This window comes from Perca flavescens, chromosome 14 (assembly GCF_004354835.1).
Source record: "Perca flavescens isolate YP-PL-M2 chromosome 14, PFLA_1.0, whole genome shotgun sequence".
Lineage (NCBI taxonomy): Eukaryota > Metazoa > Chordata > Actinopteri > Perciformes > Percidae > Perca > Perca flavescens.
The window spans coordinates 16441651-16467019 of NC_041344.1; positions in this window are offsets into that span (position 1 = coordinate 16441651).

The window sequence follows — 25369 nt, forward strand, 5'->3', positions numbered from 1 at the left end:
GCATTACTGTCCACCAGGGCTTTGTGTATGTGGACGCCCATATGTATATATGTGTGTGCAGGCAAGCATGTGTCTATGTGTTTGTGTATGCATCTGGGTCCTCTTTACTGCGATGTTGTGAGCAGCCAATCATTTCTTCCAGTCTAATTAGCACACATGTAAATTCAGGGTAACCGTGGAGCTCATCCAGGGACAACCAACTGCGACATGGCAACTGTTCACTGTGCTTGTGTGTGGGCTTGTGTGGTTCACTGAGTTTACACATGATAATACAAAGTGTAAGAGGCGTCTCCACCACTGGTGACCAATGAAGGCCAGTCTGTGTTGTCAGAAGTGCTTGTGTTGGACCCTCCTCTGCCTCTTATTTTTTGACCGACCATCACTGACCCTGTTCAGGGCACCATTATCACCATAATCACCACCAGCAGCCACCAAGCAGATTTCCATCTTTGCTATGCCAGACATACTGGACACTGGTCCATTTGAAAAAAATATATAAGCTTAGGTTGAGTCAGGGTGAAAATTATTCAAATTTTTCAGTTCAGTAAGTTAAATTTTTTTATCTATGTTAGCTATATTTCTGTAACGGCAATGCAAGATTGTTGGCACCTGGGGGAGGGGCAGGAAAGGATGGAGGGACGCTGGATCAGAGGGGATAACGACAGGAAGAATAAACACATGAATAAATAACAGCAAAAGGCAAACGGAGCCCAGCCATCAGTTCGATTTGGCCGAGCCTCATCGCTCGCTTGCTCACAGCTGGGAAATTCACGGTAACTTGGTTTGGTCGAGGTGGAAAAACAATGTGTGTGTGTGTGTGTGTGTGTGTGTGTGTGTGTGTGTGTGTGTGTGTGTGTATTTACGTATCGGTCGAAGATGCTGAAAGGAGGAAAAGATTCATTTGAAGATTTGAAGTTCAAGCACGGAGAGAAATATACATTTTGATAAATTAAGCTGGAAGTGTCAGCTGAAGTGAAATCACTGAAAGCAGATTAAATCTCATTTAAACGATAAGGGATGAAAGCAGTGAAATCGTCTGTTAAAGAGTAAGAGTTAGACAGTTGGATATCGGCTGAAAAGTTAGAGATAAAAACAGTTATGTTAGTTGACGTATAACCACTGAAAGCAGTTGATTTGCCATTACATTTAATTATTTAACATAATTTGTAACATTTAAAGCACTTATAATATTGAAAAACTAAAATAATTGGTATATTTTAGAGGAAGCAACACAGCAAAACAGGCACCAACATGTAAAATATTAAATATTCATTCATATTCAAACCTGTAGATCCTGATTATTGTATCACATAGCACACCGAATCAACATTCACTCACAAGTTAGCAGAACCAAGTTTTTTCCAGGATCTACCCGACTGTTCAGGCTCTTGTATGTAACTCCCAGAGGATAGCTAAAGGGATCTTTTTCTCTGTGCGCACAAGCAGTAATTGTGTGTGTGTGTGTGTGTGTGTGTGTGTGTGTGTGTGTGTGTGTGTGTGTGTGTGTGTGTGTGTGTGTGTGTGTGTGTGTGTGTGTGTGTGTGTGTGTGTGTGTGTGTGTGTGTGTGTGTGTGTGTGTGTGTGTGTGTGTGTGTGTGTGTGTGTGTGTGTGTGTGTCACAACCAACCCTTTGAAGTGAAGTAACGATGAGGGGAAGTTAATTACGTCCCATTATGCAGGCTGGGCGCGACCATGCACCAGTTAAGGCCATGTTTTTCCCTTTAATTAACTAGAAAGCCAAACGCTCGCCTGTCATGGAGCTGCTAAAAGAGCATTTCAGAGGAAGAAACCCTCGGGGCGCTGATGAGAGGGCGCTAGGACTGGCCACATGTTAATGGCGAGGTGTTAGCATCTTAAACTGCGTTATCACTCGCCGCTCTCAGTAGTCTTGCGGAAATGTGCAAAGGGAAATTTCGGGGATGGTCTCCAGGGGAAAACTAGCAAAGCTCCTTGACTTTGAGAGTTGATGTTGCAGCACTACAAAGTGTACAGGACTGGGGGGAAGTTAAGGAACTTTTTTTTTTTTTAACTGCCTAAAAAAGAACCGAAAGTGCCTGAGCGTTAACTTCTTAATTAGAAAGTCCCTTGGATGGCTTGTGGATATATAGCCAAACTGGAGAACTTTGGAAACTTGATTATGATCTCCAGCCTGAAATTAGTTTCTCCAGTGCAACACCCAGGTTGAAAATCGCTCCATCAAAGCTTGAGATGGATAAATCCACAGATGAAGGAAGTAAACAAATGTCATAGTTTCACCCATCAATTTATTTACTTTGTAACTGTTTTTTTAAGAGCTTAATTTAAAGAAGAAAAATATTTTTCAAATATTCTTAACCGTGTTCTTTTATTAAAAATGCAACCCATGCATTTTTAAAAAGATCATACACATAAACAAATATTTCCAAGCTTCAGAATACATGTAAAACTGATGCTTGGGTATTAAACTGTATAAAAACATAAAAAGGTCAGACCCAACACTTTGAAGTAAAGTATTTTTCATCCAAAGGGGCGATTACAATTTAAAATAATGTTATTGTTGTGTACTAATTTACATTTTGTGTTATGCTCAACTATTGCAGTAAATAAATTGTTACTCTGTAAGTGCTTTTAAGAGTGGCAGGATGTTCTAGTGGAGTGTAATGTGTCCGATATCAAGCCAGAGTTTTGTTTATTAAATTTATATACATTATCACACATGATGTTGATATTTATTATAGTAAGTACAGAACAAAGCAACTTAGTTTAATGATAGAAACAAAGCTGCCTAGCAAAAGGAGAAATCAAACCCTCTTCTACACTGACACCTCACAGTTAGCTGTAGACTAGCTTGCATGTTTACAGTTATTTCCTGTCTTTAGCAAACAAGAGAACATCTTATTTTGAGCACCTCGTTGAAACTTCAGTGTTCACCTGAGCACGGTTTGGCACGTTCACTCAGAATACACACAATGCGGGCCTTGTAATGTCGGTTGTTTGAGAAATTACATGATTGCAAAGAATTAACTTGTCAGGTGCTCCTGGTGCAGGTAACTAAAACTAGCACACTTTAATTGGTGTGTGTCTGTCGTTTCTGTGCTGTGCTCAGTAGGATAGCGATAGTTGCATTGAAGCATGTTTCCAAGGCTAGCAATTACACAGAAAGTGACAGCATGAAATATGATGATTACTGTTAAACAAAAGGCACATTTATCGAATTGAGAAGATAACTGGGAAACTGATGCTGATGCTCTCTGATGATTGTCAGTCTTACAGGGCCTAGTCTCTTCCATTTTACTGACTGCTAATATTTTGTATGTGCTTTTGAGGGTATATTATTATTTATTGGTAATATCTTTCCACAAATACTATATTCCTCATAGCTTTTCCTGAGGAATAGATTTTATACCCTGAGCATCCCATTTAATGTCAAACCACTGATGAGTATTTTCATTATAACTCATCAGTGAGGAGTTATTCTTGTTTTAGATGCTTATAGCAGAGAAAAGAGAGCTGACCTAATGCCACAAATCATCCTATGAATGAAAGCATGTTTTTACCAACACATGTACCATGCTTAAGACGAATACATAATTCACAAAGCTCCTAATGCAAGGAGGTTAATTAAAGCCCATGTTGTAGGTTAACCACCACTGTTGATTAATAGGTACATATAGCACTCAATTCATCACACTCGTTTTTGGTATTAGTGTTTTTTTCCCCCGCAATTCGGCGATGACGTCACGTTGGGGAGACTTGTATCAGCCTAGTACTGTAACTATGGTGACTGACTGGGATGAGGAAGATGTGTTTTTACTGTCAGTGAGGAGCACCAAGTGAAAGTCAATGTTTTATATATATATGTAGGGACAGTGATCATGTCGTTAGTTCAGCTAGCTAAGTACCGGTAAACTTATCTAGATCTAGAAAATACAAGGCATCGTGCTAGCTATGTGCTAACTTGCCAGTCCCACCTGTGAAATCCCCCGATGGTTTTAAACACATAAATGATTGATATCATGATTAGCGATAGTTATCTCACATTTTGATGGTAGCCTACTAGCTCCAGTAACAACATATTTGCCTGGTGTTTATTACTTGGATGGGGATGCTGTTCAGCTTTTCACAAGTTTAGACAGCTAGCTAACGCTACGCCGACATTTCACTAACGTTAGCGCAACAGCATCAGCATAGCCGGCTAGATAGGTAAATATTACAACTAGCTACCTTTGGAGTTTCCTATATCTGCGTCCACGTTGTCAACATAAGACTTGTGGCGTTAGTGCTCCTTTTGTACCATAACTTTGTTGAATGAAACGTTAAACTTCGCTCCTACGAAATGTTTTTTGTTAGTAACAAACAAAGGTAACTGGCTATAGTTAGCCTGTACGTTTGCTAGCGGACATTAGCTAACGTTGCATAGCCAGCAAGCAGCTTCGGCGAGCTAACCTCGACAGCTAACACATCCATGTGTCTCCATTTCAAAACATCACTGCAGATTGACTGCTTTTAACAGCAGAGGTTGATTGTGGGCAACATACTGTCGCGGTTAGCTCGCCGAAACTACTGCAGATTGCCGAAGTTGCTGGCTGGCTACGCAACGTTAGCTAATCCCGCTAGCATACGTACAGGCTAACTATAGCCAGTTAGCTAGCTTTGTGTGTAATGTTACAAAAAACCACCTATTTCGTAGGAGCGAAGCTTAATATTTCATTCAATAAAAGTATGGTACAAAAGGAGCACTAACGCCACATGTCTTGTGTTGACAACGTGGACGTAGCTCCGAAGGCAGTTGTAATACCGGTAATTAACTAGCAGTCTAAGCTAACGCTGTTGCGCTAACGTTAGCAAACGTCGGCGTAGCGTTAGCTAGCTAGCTGTTTAAACTTGTGAAAAGCCGAACAGCATCCCCGTCCAAGCTGCCTTTCACTTCCCCTCCAATATTATTATACACATAATAAAGACCCATTGACTCGGTCGAGACCAAAAGCCATATTTTGCCAGATCAGTGGCAGAAACCGTGACCGGGACAGTGAACCGAGACGGGGCTTTCGCCTGTCGTCTCCCCAACGTGACGTCATGCAATGCATTGTGGGGGAAAGGAGAAACTACTGTAAAAAAGTACTACTTTTTCGTATTTTATTCCGTTTTGTGATATCCATTGTATTTAATGTTGTTGGGTAACAGTTTAAATGTGTATTACCAACAAGCAAATTGCAAAAAATTGTTAGAAAATAAACCCTGCAACATGGGCTTTCACATGAACCACTCATGCAATGCTTGCCAATATACAATACTGTGCATTGCCAAAGGGTGGTGCTAACCACAAACTGAATTAATCGTGTGTGTGTGTGTGTGTGTGTGTGTGTGTGTGTGTGTGTGTGTGTGTGTGTGTGTGTGTGTGTTTATTTATTTTATATGTATTGTCTAATATTTGTATGTGATTTGGCAGCAGCAGATTCAGGTTATGCCATTGCGCCGCACACACACACACACACACACACACACATACACGGGGACACACTCATTTTTTTTTTTTTTTTTTTTTTCTCCACACATATTGACCGGTCTGGGGGTCAATGACTGTGCAGATGACAACTGAGTTGTTATTAATGGCCGCTGCGTTCCAATATATCCGTATCTGTGCAGAGAAAATGGTCTGTAGCCTGCCCACGCTCCTTCCCCCACACTGGGCTCCAGCTGTCTGGCTCCACTGTGTAAAAAGATCCAGGCTTGTCTCTCTTTTTTACCCCCTCATAACCTCTTAAAATCAAGGAAAAGCAGGGGAAATCAATAATGAAGATGCTTCTGGAAGTTTCAACTAGTTGATAAATGTTACGGGAAATCATTGCATTACAACACATTTATTAAGTGTTCAGTATGCTCCAGTGAGCAGAGGAAAAGTGCATTTCAAAGAAATTAAGTAAGTATTAGGGTGTATTATGTGTTAGGAAACCCCGTTAGTGAATTCAGTAAAAGCAAGTCATTGCAGCAGAAATCAGGGCAGCATTTGATTGTGTGTTCTGGATAGGAGAAGAATGTTAAATTAGGAGGAGGGCCTGCAGCTTCACACAATGTCCACTTACTCCTGCCAGCCATTTTATTCTAATACTCGCAGCACAGCCTTCTATTCTCTCTTATATCCTATGGCACCAACATCCCTTCATCTGATCATCATTAACCATCTTTTTAACACACTTCTCTATCTTCTCGTGACTATTGAGACGACAGCTGCTTTTACTCTTCTGTTCCTCAGAAAGCATGAGGCTAGTGGTACTGAATCCTTCTCCCTTTCAGATTGACATTTATCTCTTCAGCCTACCGTTCTTTTTTTTTTCTAGCTTAAATTTGGTTGTTTTGTGTTTTTCTGTGGTTTCTGTCCATCCTTTATTTCCTCCTTCCTTTACTCATACCATGCCTTGGGTGAATACTTAATATTTGTTGCCCGTGTTCATTAAATGAAATGCATTAAGATCTAATTAGAACCTTTTTATGATTTGATGATGTTGTTGCTGTGTCTCAGGTGCTATAAGGAAACACGCTGCGTTCCTTATGAAGCTGAAACTATTTTGCTGCATTTCTTTGTTACATATCCTCATTCTAAATTTAATATCTCTGGGTTTTGGACTGTTGTGGAATAATAAAGAAAAATATTGGCAGATTCATAATTCATGAAAATAATCGTTACATTAACATTTTTTTTTTTTTTTGTCATTTCATCCATTATAAGCAAACTATTTTCTGTGTCTTTCCTTTCTGTCTCTTTCTCACTAGTGTTTTCCCTCTTTCCCTCCTCTTTATCTCCTTTACAGCCTGCTCTCACTCTTCTTTTTAACTCTCCATCTTGGTCTATTCTTCCTGTGTCCAGCACTGTTTCTATTCCCCCTCACTCTTTCAATCCTCTCAGTCCCTATCCTCCATCTCTCTCTCCGGATGGGTTCCGGCTGTTGAGCTGGTGGGGCTGGTGGCCGGTGTGACGGCTCGGCTGTCTGGTGTCGCGTGCGATCAGGGCGGATGTCGCGCGGCGAGGACGATCAGAGCTGAGCGCCTCCGCCTCACTGCGGGTCACCTTTCACGGGCAATTAGTGTCGGAGCAGAGGCGCGCTCGCCGCTTGTCGGCCCTGCTTATTGTGAAGATCAACAGCAATCAGTCTCCACACACCACTCTGCACTCTCTCCCGCACTCCTTTCACATCTCTGCCTCTAACCCTCACTCTCTCTTCCCCCTGTCTTTCTTTGTTGCCTCTCTATCTCTTTGAGTTTTCCCCTGATGTGCATTTGCAGCTCTCTGGCTAATGGCTTATGTCTGGCTATATGTTGTCCAACTGTTCAGGTCTCTCGTCATTATACACTCATGACTTATTTGCCACTTCTACTGAAGAAAAATCCTATAATGCTATGAAGACACTCCCCCATGCTCCTCTACCTCCACTCTGCACATTGTTTGATTCACTTCTTTTTCTCTACAGCTGACTGTGCACCGGATGCGTACTGTGTTTTACTCTGAAGGACTTTCCTCTATCTTTCTTGTTGTTTAACTCTCACACCATCAATCTGTGGACCTCCCTGAGTCAAAAGGCCACAAACGTTTTCAGACCGCAACATTTAAGTCAGTAACTCTGTGTTCACATCACCTCGATGTGTTAGTTCTCTAGAATCCAAGATTTCATCAAGGGTCACTCTTCAGTTCACTAAAAATCAGTAGCAATAGGGCTAGACAATATGGTTGAAATCAATATCACAAAACTAGAGCTCACCCAATATATTAGCTTATTATAGATGTAACCGTATCGGTGTACAGTATATGTCAGCTGATAAATAACAAGAAATTGCAGTACATGAATGGCAACGATATGTCTGCTGTACAAACTGTATTATGCCGTCACTGTTTGTAAATGAGCACTAATAATGAACCAATCTTAATTAACTGTAAAATGACCCGCTAAATACATATCTTGTTCACAATTCTCTAATGGAGAAATTAATCAATTTACATTTTTTTTTTTTTTGTGTTTAAGTATATAACAGCCGACATGTTATTATCAGATTTTTGAAACTCTCAAACTTCAATATTGGAATTGGCCTCCAAAATGCAGTGGGGTTTATTAAAAATGAATAAGGATAAATAATAATGCAGATGCATATCATGAGATGGCAGTTTAATGCAAAATCACATATACATTAATCAAGCTGATGTTCAAAGCAGTTGAACTGTGTTTAACTACACTATTAATATTAAACAATGTAACTATAGATGTTTGCAAATTTAAGTGTGGCTGTGTCAATGGAAAGACTTCTTTTTGAGTTGACACTTTTTTCAACATAGATGTCAAGGCCAGTAGAAGATCCTGATCTGAGAATGACCTTTTGACACTTTTTTTTGTCAAGGCCAGTGTCCTGGGAATGACATTTATATTTGAATAATGAGTTTTTCTTGTATACAAACAGTCACATAAATCTGTTTTTAAAAGCCAGCATTTATAAAGTCTCTCAGAATCAATGTACTGTACCATGTACTGTAGTTGCATTATTCATTCTTAAGCTTTTAGTCTTTGAATATTTACTTCTGTTGCGTCTTCTGATACCTCAGAATGTTGTAGGTTTTACTGAGGTGCTTACTGTTGTAAGCAAATACATAACGCAACATTTACAACAAATGTTTTTATGGACATATTAGGCTCAGTGTCGCTATAATTTCCATTCTGTCTGTGTATTGTTGAAGGACAGAGAGCTGTGTAAATACATATGTGAGGCTTTGGCGTATTGCTTGGCGCGCCTGTCCATCTTTGTGCTGCCGCTGCGTGGCAGTGCAACTTTCATTTCAATATTTAAATATTCATGTCTGCCATTACAAAAGGGTCTGAAATGTAGTTGTTCAGATCTCTGCCATATACCTACTGTTAATTAAACCAAGCCTCAATCTGAGTTGGTATATATTCATGTTTGTGCAACTTGCTTAGAAACATGCACACATATAGTTAAAAATTATTTCTGTATTCTTGATCGAAGCCTCTTTCAGTGCATTTTTTTTCAATATACGCTGAGCAAGCCGTTTTTTATGTTTTTGTTTCTAAGCCATCAGGATGTTTACGTACTGTAAGTAAGTGACAGCAAATGTTTTTGTCTAGAAAACGGCTCAATGCATGGTGCAAGAGTATGTTGTGTGCAGATGCATGCAGATAGAGCCAACAGCAATAGTAAGTGTGATTCTTAAATATATATTGTGTCCTCCATACATACATTATCCTGTGAATTTAGAGTGCTTGCGCTGTAACATTTCTGCCACATTGTAACGCCCACTTCCCCACATTCAGCTATAAACACAGAAGAGTAAAAATCAAGGAAAAAGGGCAGGCTCATTTGCATATGGGGGCTTCATTAGATAAAGCTAAGGACAGAGAAGAGTGCATCTTCAGCCACAGTGATGAATAGCTGCTGCATCACAAAGTCGCCTCAAAGTAGTCTCGTTGTAACCCTTATTTGCATCAGTGCCTATTTTTTATATATTTATTAACTCACTTAATGGTGGACACTTACCGTTATTCCTGTGTCCTCTTGAGAATCCCCTTCTAGTGTTCTGCAATTTAAATGGGCTACTTTTGAGGCTGTGATTTAAGAAAAAACGGCAGGCAGTTGTGATGGGAATGACGATCGGAAACTTAAATGTGCAGAAAACGTGTTAATTACATGATGTTTTAATAGAGAACCAGTGGTGCATAAATTATAAGCTTAGATTTAATTACAAGAGGCATTTCCTCTAGAAGGTTTCATGCATACACACACCATTTTACACAAATAATAATCTCAAGTTTGCTGAATACCGTTGTTCAGTTAACTTGGATTGTCTGTGAGCAAATAACTATGAAATGCATTTACTTTCATTGATTGTGTAAAATATTAGCAGCACCTGTCTCACAGTAAGACCTCAATAATGATGACTTGGAAAATTGGCAACTACTTAGACTGAGCATGGATGTAAGCAGCCGGCATAGGTGTATGCTTGGGGAGCACAGTCATTGGTGGAGAGTGTGTGAGAGAGAGACTCCCCTGTGCTTTCTGACCACGGTGGGAAATCTGTAGCAGGAAAAGTTAACCCTTTTCTTGAGTTGATGTTTATGGAGAAGGAGAACCCGGAAATGAGTAGGGGGAAATGCAACCCTACCAAGCCACGGCCAAGCGGACCGATAACAGTTGTTGCGGTCTGCGAGGCCACGACATGAAGTTACATTTTTTTTGAGAGGTGCACATCAGTCTACGGCGTAGGGTCCGTATCGCCATGTAGTTACGTACGTACTAGTCTCGCTTTGCCAGACCCTCCCCTGCCGAGGAGGGTCTGGCTAGTCCACACAGCATTCTGGGATATAAGAAAAATGTGCTGTGGTTTATTGGCATTTCTTTAAACCAATCACAATCGTCTTGGGTGGTGATAAGCACAGGAGGAGGACCAGGCTGAACCGGTCCGACCAGTGTAATTAGTTATGTTATTAATTTGTTTACAATATTTTCAGGCTTCAACCAGTGTCAGGGAGAGAAAGAGAGAGATTCATTAGGCATTAAAGTAGGAAAGGAGGACAGCATCCAACAGCGTGTCCTCAGTTTTTGATACTTGATTGTTTGACAAAAATAAGTTAAATCAGTTAAATAATAAATGTATGTTTGTAGCCATATTCTTTGGCCTAATCAAATGTGATTGTGAGTCATTCACTCTGTAGTTTTCAGATGAAGCTTCAATATCACCTTAAAATCCATCCCTCCAACTCTTTGATGGTAAAACTATTTGCCAGATATAGAATACCAGAAGAAATTGAAGTTCATGAAGGTGAAAGATATCAAATTCTGCCTCATAACAGGTGATCAGTGCAGAAGCCAAATTCCACAGGAATCTAAAGTTCATACGCTTGGGATTTCATATCTATTTTTTCTTTCAAAAATGAATCCGCTCCCCAAGAAAAAGTATGCTAAATAAATCATATTTTTCTCTTTTCATTCCTCCCTGCTCTTTTTTTTTTTTTTTTTTTTTTTTTTTTTTATTTATTTTTTATAAACGGACCCATGGGCGGTTGCATCTCCCAGGCCTCATGCCATGCTGTCTTTTGAACGCAAACCTGTGCGGATGGGCCTTGAACGGCTGTTTCATCTAGTCATCCAGGGCCTGATGAGATTTGACTGGTCCAGTCCCAAGTGAGTCCTGCATCTTAGCGGCTAGCCATCACCCTCCATAAACAAACTAAGCCCAAACAATGTCAGATGTTGGCTTGCATTTAAACGATGGTCGCTCTGGGAGGCGGGTGGGAAGGGAGGGAAAAATAAACCAATAAAATCAAAAGATCATGAACTGAAACTAAAAAATCTCAAATGGATTGCTTCTGCCCTTTTTAATGATCAAGTTACTTATAATGGCTGAAATTTCTGACACGCTGATGCTGTATCATTCTCCTTTCTTTCGGTCTTTGTTGGTGAAGATGTTTTAGCTGTTTTTCTGTTCCAAGATATGTTGACTTTCTATTCACACAAGGAATTGGTTGCCTGGAAAGCTCTTTCATATTAACAGTAACACACACATTACATTTTCCATTTAAAAAGCTGACAAACATTTTTCTCCACAATAACATAAAAATGCTTTAAATTGTCTGATTTTCTAGTCTACATGTCCACTCTTCATGGCTGCTACCCATGCAACACAGTTCCCCAGCTGGACTCAAACTAGGGATGCTGCAGTTGCATGGTCTGTGACTTACACTTTTATGCCATCAGGACATTCCACCAATAACCACACCTCTTTTTCAGTGTCTTTAGTAAGCCTGTACTTGGCTGTTATAGCCAGACACACTGTGAATATACCGATGAACAGATTGTCTCATAACACCAGCATTTAGGGTTCTCCTCATTGTAACCGAACCCAAGGGTGAAGCTAAGCCAGCCTTCAGGGCTGCAGTGCTCTAAATCTTAAGTACTGGTCTTTTTTTTTTTTTTTTAAAGAATCTTCCCAAGAGCTTCCCGGCATGACTTTAATTTCTAGTCCCGGGCGCTGATTTATTTGATTTTTTAGGAAGTTTTGCTAAGCGGGCTAATGAGAAGCACAGTGCTGTTGAATGATTTAGTAGGGAGCTGGAGCTCATACAGAGAGAAAGTCTAAAGACAAATTATCTTTATATTCTCTAATTGGTGAAAGTAAGAAAGAGGTAGTTTAACAATAAAAATGACAATTAAAAGAGGGTTGCTTACTCTACTTGTGCCGTATGTTTCACAATTAGACTTAAAAAAAACAGCAACAGTCAATCATGCTATGTCTTTAAAAAATGTTTTATGGGAAATTGCTTTATTTTGTTAAGAAATAAACAAACTGGTCCTACATGGACTCTAACCAACAAGCACCACCAAACTTATTGATTTATGAACTACTGTCAGTGTCAGTCTGGTCAGTGGCAGAAAGTAGAGCACAAGTCGGCAACATTTGAGGCCTGTCACATACAAAGCCTGCCAACTGGAAAAACCTCATATTGGGCACTTGGGTAAATTAATATTTAAAGTGAATTAATGGATACACTATGGATTTTTCATAGTTTTTTTTTTTCCAAAGGTTATGAATCTATTTTATTTTTTATTTTATTTTCATTTCAAGTGTATGGGTTGTGCCTGCCACTATAGGCCACACTGACCATATACAGTATCATTGTATCACTCCCTTAAGACTTAATGCTCTGTTTTCAAAATAACGTATACCCATGGACTTTTACCTTGCACATCTATATTCTAGTTGCGCCTCTACCCAGCTGTGATTCGTCAATGCTAACCGGGGTTCAAATGGAAAATGCTTGAATATAGTAGCCTGTGCACATAAATCTGTAGGGCCTAAACATTAAAGTGCTCAGGTTATGCTCATTTTCAGGTTCATAATTGTATTTAGAGGTTATATCAGAAAAGGTTTACATGGTTTAATTTTCAAAAAACACCATATTTGTTGTACTGCACATTGCTGCAGCTCCTCTTTTCACCCTGTGTTGAGCTCTCTGTTTTAGCTACAGAGTGAGGCATCGCACTTCTGTTCCATCTTTGTTGGGAGTCGCACATGCGCAGTAGCTAGGTAAGGACTATAAGCCAGTCAGAAGCAGAGTTATGAGGGCTGCCACACTAGCAGCTAGGCGAGCATTATAGCATGTGTTACAAAGTGACGCACGTTCGTCACGGAAGTAAAGGCTGGACTACAATAGAGCTGTTTGGAGCAGTTTGTGAACAGTGTTTTCTGTTGGAGAGCACATTTCAGGTCAGTTCCACTTCAGAAAGCCACGATGCAAACCACATTAATCTGAAAACATTGCGGAGGAGATGTTATTTTTCTACTCGGTAAAATACATAGAAAAACTGATGAATCTCCTATGTAAACAGATGCCCATGTTTGTTTTTGAGATGATATGGCTATTTGCATCACTCTCCAATTTTGTTAGTTGCACCCAGAAGATGGGGAAAACAGTCCGTTATAGAACAAAAGGTTATCTTGAAAATGATCTTTCATGGAAAATAATTAAAAAATCCATTTTAACAAGAACACTCAAAGATGAGCGTGATAACTGGTCCAATTAGTCTCTTAAGCCATTTGAAGTTGTACAGTACCATGCTAAAAGGCAATACATTTGCTGTTCCATCATAATTTTAGATTATTAACAGAGAAAAATGGTATTCCTTTGAATTGTGTGGGTCGATAGCTGAAATCTTAAAAAAAGAATTGGTTATAATAAAAAGATTTGTAATGATAAAAAATATTACAATATAATATTACATTGTTATAGAATACAAAATATCTCCAAAGGTACTGTAATGTGAGTTAAATTTGACATTCATCGGAATAAATTGAAATGTTCTGCTGGCTATTAGGTAGTGTATGTAAGACTCTCAAAACAGGTTTTGATTGTAAGTGGATTTGCTGTTCTTGTAAATATGAACTTTGACCACTTACAAGTGTAGCGGAAGGAGGATTAGGCTCATGTTTATTCAGCATGTAACAGCCCCTGGGACAAATCACACTCAAGAGTGGCTGTCGCCCCTGGAGACTGAGAGAACCACCTAAGGGTGTGGAGCTAAATATGGAAATTGCAAGACATGCTCCAGTATGCATATTCACTAATGTGCAGTTCCTCAAAATAAAAACAGCCCCTCGTTCACATTATCCACCCCTCTGTCTGTCTTTTGCAAATACTAATAAAAATGTAAACCTGCCATTATCTGAGGCATGTTCCATTAATATAAATAAACCCAAGTCATGTTTCTTCTTAAATTTCATCCTTTTCGGTTTTGTCCGTATGCCTGTAGAGTGACTGAGAGCTGTGTCTGTGTGTTTTTTTTTTTTTTTTTTTTTTTTTGCCTGCCTACCAAGATGCGCTGTTGGCTCAGGTCTGCTTAACTGCAGCTGAAGTTGTCACTGTTAATACGGGTTTGTATTCAATCATCCTGTCAGCTTCTGAGAGGCGTATGAGTGACAGATTTAAGAGGCAGTCGAACTAGGGGCTAAACTCAAGGAGGGCAATTTCTTTCCTGTGAACGTAAGATCTCCGACAGACAGGCGTTAGCTGCCGAAAGTTAGACAACACCGTCTGGTCCAGTAAACGCATTGACAGTGATCAACAAAGGAGTGTTGTCTTACCTTTTTTTTTTTTTTTTTTTTATCGTCTTCCTGCGGTCTCGAAGATCAAGATATTTTTTTCTGCATTAGTCAAATGTTCAGTCTTTTTTTGTGTAAAGCTGTTGAAGTAAATGAGATTTCCCAAAGAGTCTGTGTTCGCAGAGACGCACTCAAAGTGATATTGACATGTTGTCAAGCTGGTGCCTCTCTCTGAGGACATCTTGGGTTGTTGACGGGCCTGGGCTGCGATCATGATTTTTTTTCCCCCTTCTGCTGTTGAGTAATTTCAGCTTGTCTCCCAGAAATGATTTCTTGCTCCTATTTTTAGTCCAAACTCCAATCTTCTTCAGTCAAGTCCGTCAGAAGTTGTCTAGAAAACACCTGCTGTGAAGTTCCTTGGAGATCACTTGTCTGAAATCTGGTCAGTTGAGGGTTTCTTGATTGAGCTGAAAATGATCATGATGGGGGATTAAGAGGGATGCAAGGTGAGGTGAGGCTTGTTATTTGGAAATTTAACTAAAAAAAGATTGACTGGAAAAGATTCTCGCTGTTCAGTTGTCTTTAAGCACAACACCTGTCTTTCTGCTGTAAGTAGATATTGAGAGTATCCTCCATGGGTCTGTCTTGGGGAATAGCAAAGCATAGTGAAGTTGCCCAACAACATTTTAAAATGCTGAACACAGAAATTAGGTTATCACTCAAAACACAGGCAGAGGTTCCTCTAGGAAGATATGTTCAATATACATGTATTTTCCTAGTAAGTCAGTGGAAACACTTACCTACTGTACAATAAGACACATGTCTAATGCCAGTTTGCCACATAATTGGAGGGATGTAGCATCTTGACGTTGTGTAAATGTTGGCTGGGATGCTTTAGTGAACAGTGAAGATTCTTAGTTTAACTAAATACATGTATGTTTTCAAGTATTGGCCTGATGATTTAAAATTCAAACCTGCAGTATATGACTTGCAGTGTAACAGACTGCAAACGCAACACTGCTATGTTATTACCTTAGTTGATCGTGTTAACATATGTACACTAGGGGTTTGGGGGAAAAAAATTGATACAGCATAGTATCGTGATATTTTCTGTGGTTGGTCAGTTTGTCTGCTTGACAATCACATATTGCAGCAATACAATTTAAGTGAGATGAACAAACTGAGAATTTTTTTTTAGATAAAACAGATGTTGACAAAGTTTCCTTTTGGGGACATAATTTAAAATTGGGAACAATTTGAAGTTGGAAAAAAGGTAATAAATTGCATTTTATCGCAGAACATTGCAATATGTTTAAAATCTCAGTAATATAATTTGTGAGGCCTCTGATTCCCACCCCTAATGTACACCCCAGAGCAAATGGAGCAACATTAGCATTTATGTATTTGGAGTTGTGTTTCTGGCCACCTGAAGCATGCAAGTCCAATATTCACTCTCTTTTTAGCTCTGTTTTGGTCTCCAACAACTCCTGAGGGGAATATCTGGCTCTTTGGTCAATAAATGATTCAGTGTGTCGCCAGGTAGTGGCTACTCTGTCCGGCTGCCGTTTGGTGCCGGGCAAGATGCTAAAACGTGACTCGTTTCACATGCACCTAAATGTTCTGATCCATTGTTCATATTGATCAGTGCAGCTTTAAATGAAAATAACCGTCCATATTCATATGTTACATCATCCACAAGTGCATGCAGGGAACATGCCTACTATCAGAGTTGCATGTTTTGATAGCATAAATATTTATCATATCTGATAGGAATCATGTGATGACAAAGTGCGAATAGTTTCCAGTATGAAAAAGATGTATTGCTTTTATGTTATGTATGCTTCCCTCAGGATGAAGATGCACAGTCAGAGCCCTGCAGGGTTGAGTGGTCGAGGTCATCAGGCAGCTGTGTGACATATTGTCCTGGTGTTTGGCTGTATGGGCACCTTGTGGGCCTTCACCCCTACATCTACTCCTCCCCTCTTGAAACACATGAGGCCAGACTAGCTCAGATGAGGAGCTTGTGGCTGTTGACCATAAAAAGAACATCAGGGCAATGAGCCACAGAGAAAAGAAGGAAAAAGTGAAAGAAGGGTGGTGAATAGGAAGGTGGATGAAGGGGGGGGGGGGGGGTTGGTGAACGACTAAGATGAAAGTGGGACAGAGAGATAAGAGCAAAGGATAGAATAAAGAAGAGCATGGCAAGAAGTAAGGCAAAGAGAGATGGAGAAAGCGAAAGAGAGATTGTGCGCTTTGGGCCAAATGGGAGCTACACTGCTCCAGCTGTGGCCATAAAACAGCAGGTGGATGCCATCATTAGGCCTGGCAGATAAAGCAGGAATCCCAGAGTCCCTGCTCTCTTGATGCGTCTCTCTTGGCGCCAGGCACTCATCCACTCCAGGATCATGCAATGATGCCATGATATAAAACATGACTCTGGAAAGAAGAGAAAAAAAAAAATTTAGTTTAAGAATGACTCAACCTAGCCTAATGTATTGCATTTAAGGTGACTTGGAACACTTTTTTTGTGTGAACTCCAATTTTCTTCTTTCTGAAAAGCCTTTATCAGGTGCTGACTGTGGACTTGTAGTAGTTATTATCAAACATTGGCAAAAAAAAACAATTTAATCATTTGTAAACAATGCCCACACCTAAGCCTTATGTACTGTTGTTGTGTACATAAAACTTTCAATCTTTCAACAAATCATTACATTTACTGCATATTTTATTTAAAATCTGTCCCTTTATTTGTGAAAAAGGGATTCCTTATCTTTTGTTATTTGAAAAGAAAAACGTTTCAATCTTTGTATTCTCAACTTTTGTCCATCCTGTTCCACCTGACGTATAAAAGGAACTTCAGCTCAGCTTTTGTTAATTTAATAAGGACTGCTGTAATGCGTCATTATCTGAAATGTTTGCAGTATTGTGTCCCCCTCCCCTTTTCCTCTTCTCCTGTGTTTTGTTCAGTGTAAGCTTGTGCAAGAGTTTGGAATTTAGCTGGGAGTGTACCTAAGAGCTGTCATCTGGGATGATAGTTTGATGGCAGATGAGAGCTGCCATTGCAGCACCCTCCAGGTGCCCTCGGGGCTAAATGGATGGCTGCAACATGGCACTTTTAGAAGGTGCTTCTTCGCTCTGATTTGTCTTCACTCGCTGTGTTTTTCCTGCCTTCAGCAGACATGTCTATTTGGGGATGCATCATTCTTTTAACCTTTTCTTTGTCCCACCTTCTCACTGACCTTTCACTGTTAATCTCGTTCTTATACAGTATTCATAGACAGAATCCCATACACTGAGAGTAAATTAAGTTCAGCATTCGATGTTTGCTGATTGGAAGAAGTTTAAATCCTCATTTGAAGTGATGAGTGACATGCTTGAAAACTCTTCAGTCCATGCTTAATGAGAAATAATTTCTAACTGAACTTCCTTGTTTGCTCATGTTGTTTTTCTCTTTTAGGAATACAATATATTCATTCAATTAACTATTGTAGACAGGAGTAACTTGTTAAATCTACTCAATCAGCGCTAACAACCACTCACTGAGAATCTCTGTGATGTGGATGATCTTCCTGATTCTGTTGTTTTGGCTTTGGCGGCTCCTGATGCATCTTTTGAGTTTTTGATTGGTCTTTCGCTGGAGTTCAGTCTTTTTTCCCTTTTGTGGCCTCAGCGGGGAGCGAAGTGGTGTTTGGAGGCATGTCATCCCCTGATTTCCTTTTTAAAAGCCGACCCTGATGCTTTTAAATGCATCATCAAGGCAATGGGCTGTCCAAGTTGGTTACAAGTTAACGAAATAAACACTGACAATGAAATTAATAATGCATATTGTTTGCGAATGCCTCAGCTGGATGATTTGACTGATGTATGCAAGGATGGTAATTTATTGAAAGTAAATTCATGTAATTGTGCAGCGGAACTTGATGAAGCAAAAGAAGGTGTCAGCACGGCTTCCATCATCATCAGAAGAAAGAAATCATTAAAGAGCAAAAACAAATCCAACTTCAAAAGGACGTTGCAGAACAAACACTGATTTTATGGATGTGTTTCATTTAGACCAAAGTTCAGAACGGCTGTTATGGTAAATATGTCAGATTTGTTGTTGGTTGTTTGCGTATGTGATAGTTTTGGTTTATTTATTTGTCTCACAGTCCACAGGGATGTAAACACTCACTCTGCACATATCAAAGTAGTCAGAGTGAATTTAATTTTAAGATGAGGGTGAACAAGAGCTAAAATGTAGCTGTCATTGTCGAGACATATTTCCAAGATGAGGAGCTCAACCGACAAGACGATCCCAGCGCCCAACTTGGTAAAAATAGTTTACAACTAAACTGTCTTTATAATGATAAGCAAGCAAAGTCGCATGATGTGAAAATGATGCATTTGGCTCACTGTTTTCAAGCAAGCAAGTGACAATCTAATTTTCAGTGTTGTACCAAGAAGTACATTCAGTCAAAAACCCAGAAATAGGCCTGTCTGAAGTGTGTTATGGGAATTTAAGCAGTTAGGGAATTCACATTTACTTGTGCATTGTGGCCTTAAATCAAATGAGGGCCTTGGCTGACCTTTCTTCCTCTCTTACAGTCTGTATCCCAAGATATCCTCACATTATGCCTCATACAGACACATGGGCTCAGGCATCCACTCTTAACTCTTTTTAAAGAGAATCAATATGATAGGGGACTTATAACAAATAGAAGACAGACGTTTTGGCAACATATCTCAAACATGTAACTAGGTCTCCAGTGTCAAAGTTGACATCCAACCCCCTCTCTGGTGGCCCAATGGTTAGCACTGTGGCCTCACAGCAAGAAGGTTCTGTCTTCGAATCCAGGTCGTTCCGGGGCCTTTCTGTGTGGAGTTTGCATGTTCTCCCCATGTTTGTGTGGGTTTCCTCTGGGTGCTCCGGTTTCCCCCACCATCAAAAGCATGTACTAGGTTCTCCAGTCAGTAACCTTGATCAAGGCACTGGCTCAGATCTGGAGTTGGTCCCCGGGCGCTGTCATTGGCTGCCCACTGCTCCCTTGAGGGATGGGTTAAATGCATGTATGTGACAAATAAAGTACCTTTACCTTTACCTCTAACAGGCACATGCACCAATGAACAAACAATTGAATGTTGCAAGTCAGTTGCATATTGACATAAATTGATGCACAGACAGAGTAGCAATAAGCTGTATCTACCTTCAGTAGTGGCTGCAGCAACTCAAGTCCAGCCACCGTTTATTTTATTTTTTTTCATTTTCATAAAGTAGGCTAAAATTAACTAATTTACCCAGGCTTTACCCGCACTGCCGCAACAGGGTCAGCACTCTCATATATGGAATTTGTTGAAGCAGTTAGTTGTCCGTTTTTATCTTTAAAATAAAAAAAGATTACTTGACAAAGTAACTATTTAGGCTTTTATTAACGTTACATATATAAAACACACACAGCTATGACTGCACTCTCCCAGCGTGTGCTCCCGGTTGGAGACATTTCCGTCCAGTAATGGTTGAGCTGACTTATTTCTAATAAGTTTAGCTAGTGCATCAATGTTAAGCTAACGTTAGAAACTGCTAACGTTACGCGAGTTACGTCTAATGTGTAGGCTAGCACTTGACTGTAACTGAGGCGCTGCGATGAGACTGGAGAGCTGCACGCTCCTTGTCATCAGATGAAGATGCCTCATCTGATGAAAATGACAGGTCAGTAATCTCTCCCCGATCATATTCTCCATCACTCATGTCCAAATCTAGCTTGCTCTAACTTCTGATAATGCAGCCGCCTTGTCAAGACATGTAAACAATATGCGATGCTAGGCTACCGCCAGTGGTCTGAACACAGCGTTTTTTTTAGGGGTAAAGTCTTAGACTTATTAATGAAGTGAGAGGACGGCTGGAGCGCTCGCTCTTGTTAGTAGTTGAAAGCCCCCATGCAATGTAGATGCCAAGTAGAAATTGTAGCCTAATAGTAATTGTGTTGTACGTTTTATGGATGTATGATGTTGAAACAAGGGGGCAGAAAATAAAACTGAGGGGGGCAAAGCCCCCTTTTGCCCCTTCGTGGCGCCGGGTGCGGTTACCATATAGCTGTTGTTGAATAAAATGTTTACTTTAAATATCTGATATTTGCCTAATCCGCATGTCTTCTCTTCTTCATAACATTGTCGCAAATTAGCAATTTAGCATGTTTCTTGCGTTACTCTGTGTACAATGACGCAGCTAAAAAAAGAGAGTTTAAATAGTAGTGATATGAATGAGAAAATATGAATTGACTCAGCATTTGATGCAATGAATCATTGACACTCAGGGGGCACCCTTAAGGCTGTTTTTATGCTTCTGCGTCCACTCCACGCCGTAGCTACGCCGTCGCTCCTTCAGCGTCATGACCCTTTCCGAGTTCTGCATCGGGTTGCTTTGCATTGCGGTGCATTTCACCGCCATAACGCTAGGGGGTGGTAAGTCTGAGGTTATTTGCAAGGTGTCTGCCAGACAGTTTATGTTAGCAAACAAACTTTAGCACAACTGCCCACACAGTACTGCTTGCTGGCGAAAACGTTACTGACATAGACACGTGACAAACGGATAACCCCGTCATTGTAACCAAAATATGTCTGAGTTTATTTGCAAAGCTTATGTCAGTGAACTAGCATATTGCTGCTCCCCACAGTAGGCTGCTTGAAACACCGACTATCAACACACAGGAGGAGTTGACCAATCACAGTCCTTGCGTTCTGCGTCCCCTCGACACAAAATTACAAATTTCTGGAGGTGCACGTTGAGCTACGGCGGAGGGCTCGGAGAGGGGTCTGCGGGGGTACGCCGTCGATTCGACGCAGAAGCATAAAACAGCCTCCAGTGTGTATGTATGTATGACTGAATGAATGGTCTTGCGTGTTGATCCAGTCATCTAAACCTGAGCTGATATATAGTATCTTTGATGAATGGCTTGTTGGGGCAAAGTATAACAAAATAATAATTAATTAACTGAGCCTGCTCACATGACAGCATGACAACAACTTGGTTGACAATACAAGTCAGTTACCACTGAAGTGATTGGTTTCTAAATCCAAATCCAGATTTACTGTGTTCCTCTGTCAGATGAAGAATTGGAAGGGGGAGAGCAAAAAATCACCCATCAGTTTTTCTTTTCTGTCTTTTGGCGTGTTAATTTGATTTCAAACCGCCAAACATGGTGTCATGATTTTCTGACAGGGCCTTGGGAGAGAGTTTATCTCATCATTAATTAAATATCATATTTCCCTACATGCTGCCTGTGCTTAATTAGGAAGAGGGGGTCATTTTGGAGGGCTTATTAACTGGAACAAATTTGTTAAAGGAAGGAGACCGAGACAGATAAAAGAGAGCGGGAGAGAGGGGAGAGGAGCGCCTCTGGGTTCAGTCGTCCCTGACAAGGCTTGGCTTTCGTGATTGATAACTGCACCAGTCACGGCTCGAGTCAGACTGGGAGAGATGAAGGAGTAACTGGGATAGAGACAGAGGAAAGGGAGGAAATCTGGGAGGAAGGAGAAGGCGAGGGGGTGAGGGCTGGGAGGAAATGATTGGAGACATATGCTTGCTCTCAAGCAAGATAGAGTTAGACAGAGAGGAGGGAGATGTAGGACGAAGAGGGAGGGACAGCGAGATATGAAAACAAAGAGAAACACAGCGAAGGGGATACAAGGAGGTGGTGGAGATTGATTGCAGCACAGGGCCACATCACAGAGACTTTATTTTATCCCAACCTCTCCACCATTCACATGGTATTTTTAGAATGCTAGATATGATAGCTGAACAAAATATGTTAGTAAGATATCTTTACAAAATATTAGTGTTTTATTGTCTTAACTTTCATCAAAACACTCTACTGTGTATGTGAATGATAATAGCAAAGAAATCCGGCATCGGTGTCTGATTCGTGGGGGACGCTGTTTCCCATTTCCCTAATTCACTGCGACAGAATGGGTTTGGCTAGGCCGGTAAAACAACAGATGTTTTGCTTGGATGTGACACCCGGGTTTCCAAAAATTCCCAGTGGCAGTGCATGTGTTTGGAGCTGACCTAGCACAGGTTTTGGCAAACGGTAAACAGCAGGGGACGATGTGACTTTCGGGCACAACAGACTTGCCATCAGAAGTGACAGGACATAAAAAAAACTCAAGTCCCATTCAATAAAAAATAAAAAGTGACTTTCAGAGGAGAAGTTGCACCCTATATTTTACAGTTTGTAAGATTTTTGGAGAAACAGCAGGACACTCAATTTCAATCTAGATCTCTATTATTCTGCCTCTTTGTGGCTTAATTTTAAATTTTTGGTGGTGAGAAGTCAGCCATTCTTGGGGGGGGGGGGGTATGAAAGGAGAATTTGAATGCTGGGGGACCTACATACTGTATTTCAATTCTCCAACAAGTTCAAAGGAAAAAGAAAAGTCTCCCCCAGAAGGAGACTGAAGTGTGGAAGTATTTACAACTTTTGACACAGAGCTTTTGGTTCCTCCCCATTTAAAAATTCTTTAACATGTTCAGGACATATTAGATAAAAACCATGAAGCAAAAAAAAAAGTCAGTCAGTACGTCTACTACAGTCAGTATGTAGAGAGATGTGTTTTGAGCCTCGGTCAACAGCTCTATTATCCCAGTGGTGCCTGAGCATGTGTATACTGGGATGCCACTTTCCTACGTATCCGTGGAAAGAGATGTATGTATTGGATGTGTGTATTCAGTGTTCTGTGAACCATCCACTGATGTGTCCTCCGTGCAAGGATGGAAAAATACCCCAGGACAAGGGAACTGCTAGACACTCAAATCACGACGGAACAGTGTAGAAAGAAGCAAATGTTCTTTTTCACACTAAGTCCTGTAGGCTCTTTCCCCAGTGTCCAGTTCTTGGCATGAAAGAGCAGTTTGTGTTCTTAACATGTATTGCATGACAAATACTATGTTCCATAAAAGACTGCCAAGTTTTTTTTTTTTTTTTTTTAAACTCATCTAGGCAGGTCTTGAGGATCAGATTTTCCTGCATGGCATTTTTGTCCCTTTTTGAAAAAGAACAAAACAGATGTGCTGATAACTAGCTTAGATATTATTGAATCTAGAGAAAAAACTTTATTAGTCTGAGCAACATTATCACTTTGCTGCAGTGAAAACTTCTGAGAGCCATTAAATCTTGAGTGGACTGTGTTTGAAGGCACAGGCAAACACTGGTGCATTGATTGACAGGGTTGGCCTTGCCTTAATTGAACATAATTGGGCAATTTTGAAGGGTCTCTGAAAAATGACCAAATAATAACACATGACTTATCTTGAGACTTGTTTTCTCAGATAATTGTGCAAAAAGCATCTGGCACACCATTAGTTCCATTTTCACATTAGAATAATAATCCTTTTGAACTAATAGACTCGCTCAAATGTCTGTGCTTGGGTGGTTGGGACCGTGAAAGGGGTAAATACTGTATGTTCCACCGAGAAAGTGCACCGAAAAGGTAATTGGGTGGTAGAAGGAACAATAACAAGATGTAAACTTTCCTAAAATTCATCATGTCACATGAATTGAAAGTCTTGTTTTTCCACCCCTCATATTTCAAAGTCATATATTAGCTACTCTAGCGGTGACGTTTTCAGTTGTTAAATGCTAGAATTCCTTTATTACATTTACCTTTTTTTTAAACCAATCAAGGACAGAATGGTTATCAGGGAAACGCTTAAATGACAAATGCTTTGTTTTGAACAACAAAATGGCTTGTCACTGACTCCTTTTATAAATGTCACCGCATTATGAAAATCAACACTAAGAGATTATGCTAAATTGAAATCTTTTTTTATTTTTTTATTAAATCAATTACTGATGTTAATTGAGCTGCAGACGCATTTTCCTGCAAGAACCAAAATGTGTTCATAGAAAAAAAACAGGTCTTGTACTTTGCCCTGCCATTTTACCTTTTAATGTGGAAAACAATAACAGTCCCCAGGGGGACTGTTATTGTTTGGTTCTTTCTTCCAATGAGAGATTGCACCAATATCACTTCTCAAATTAAAGGATAATTAAAAAATCTTATTTCAAAGTTATTGCCGTCCATAAAACTTTGATTAGGCAAACATTAGCCACATTAGGGCTTAATGGCCATTGCCCCTGTGATTACAACAACAATTTTATGTACTGCACCAAGCATATGAAGAAATCAATAATTAAGAATGCAGAAAAAAATGGGTTTTAAGCAGCAATTATATATCTAATTTTGGGTTGTCTTTAAGAATGGCTTATGGAATGAATCTGTGATTCAAACCGCAATGTTCTCAGACCCCACACTATGCTGCAGAATGACTAAAAAGGACATAGAAAATGAGATGGTTTCCACTGACATAGAACACAAAGCCTTCAACCAGTTAACAGTAAACTTAGCCTAGTTATTTACAGATTTCAGGTTTATTCTTTCCATATATTTTCATTTGTACTGAACAAACATATGAACATTAGAACAACTTAATTACTGTATTTCAAATCTTAACATTAATAAAGGAATATTTCTCTGCTGTAAAGCCACTGCTTAGTTCTTAAAACATTGGTCTGACAGGAATTCTTTCATCTCAACTGTCAGCAAAGTTCTGGTAAAAAGTAAACACATGCAAATAGGACTGTAATTGATTATTCTTTAAAAAAAAAAAGTGCTACTTTTGCTCTGATGCAGCCGTCTGTCTCTGTTTGTAGTCACCACTCTGTAGCCTCACTCAATGTCCTGCCCACAGCGCTATCTGATTGGTTACACATCACTAGTAATAGCCTATCAACAGTAAAGGCTGCTGTGCTACAGCCAGTTAAA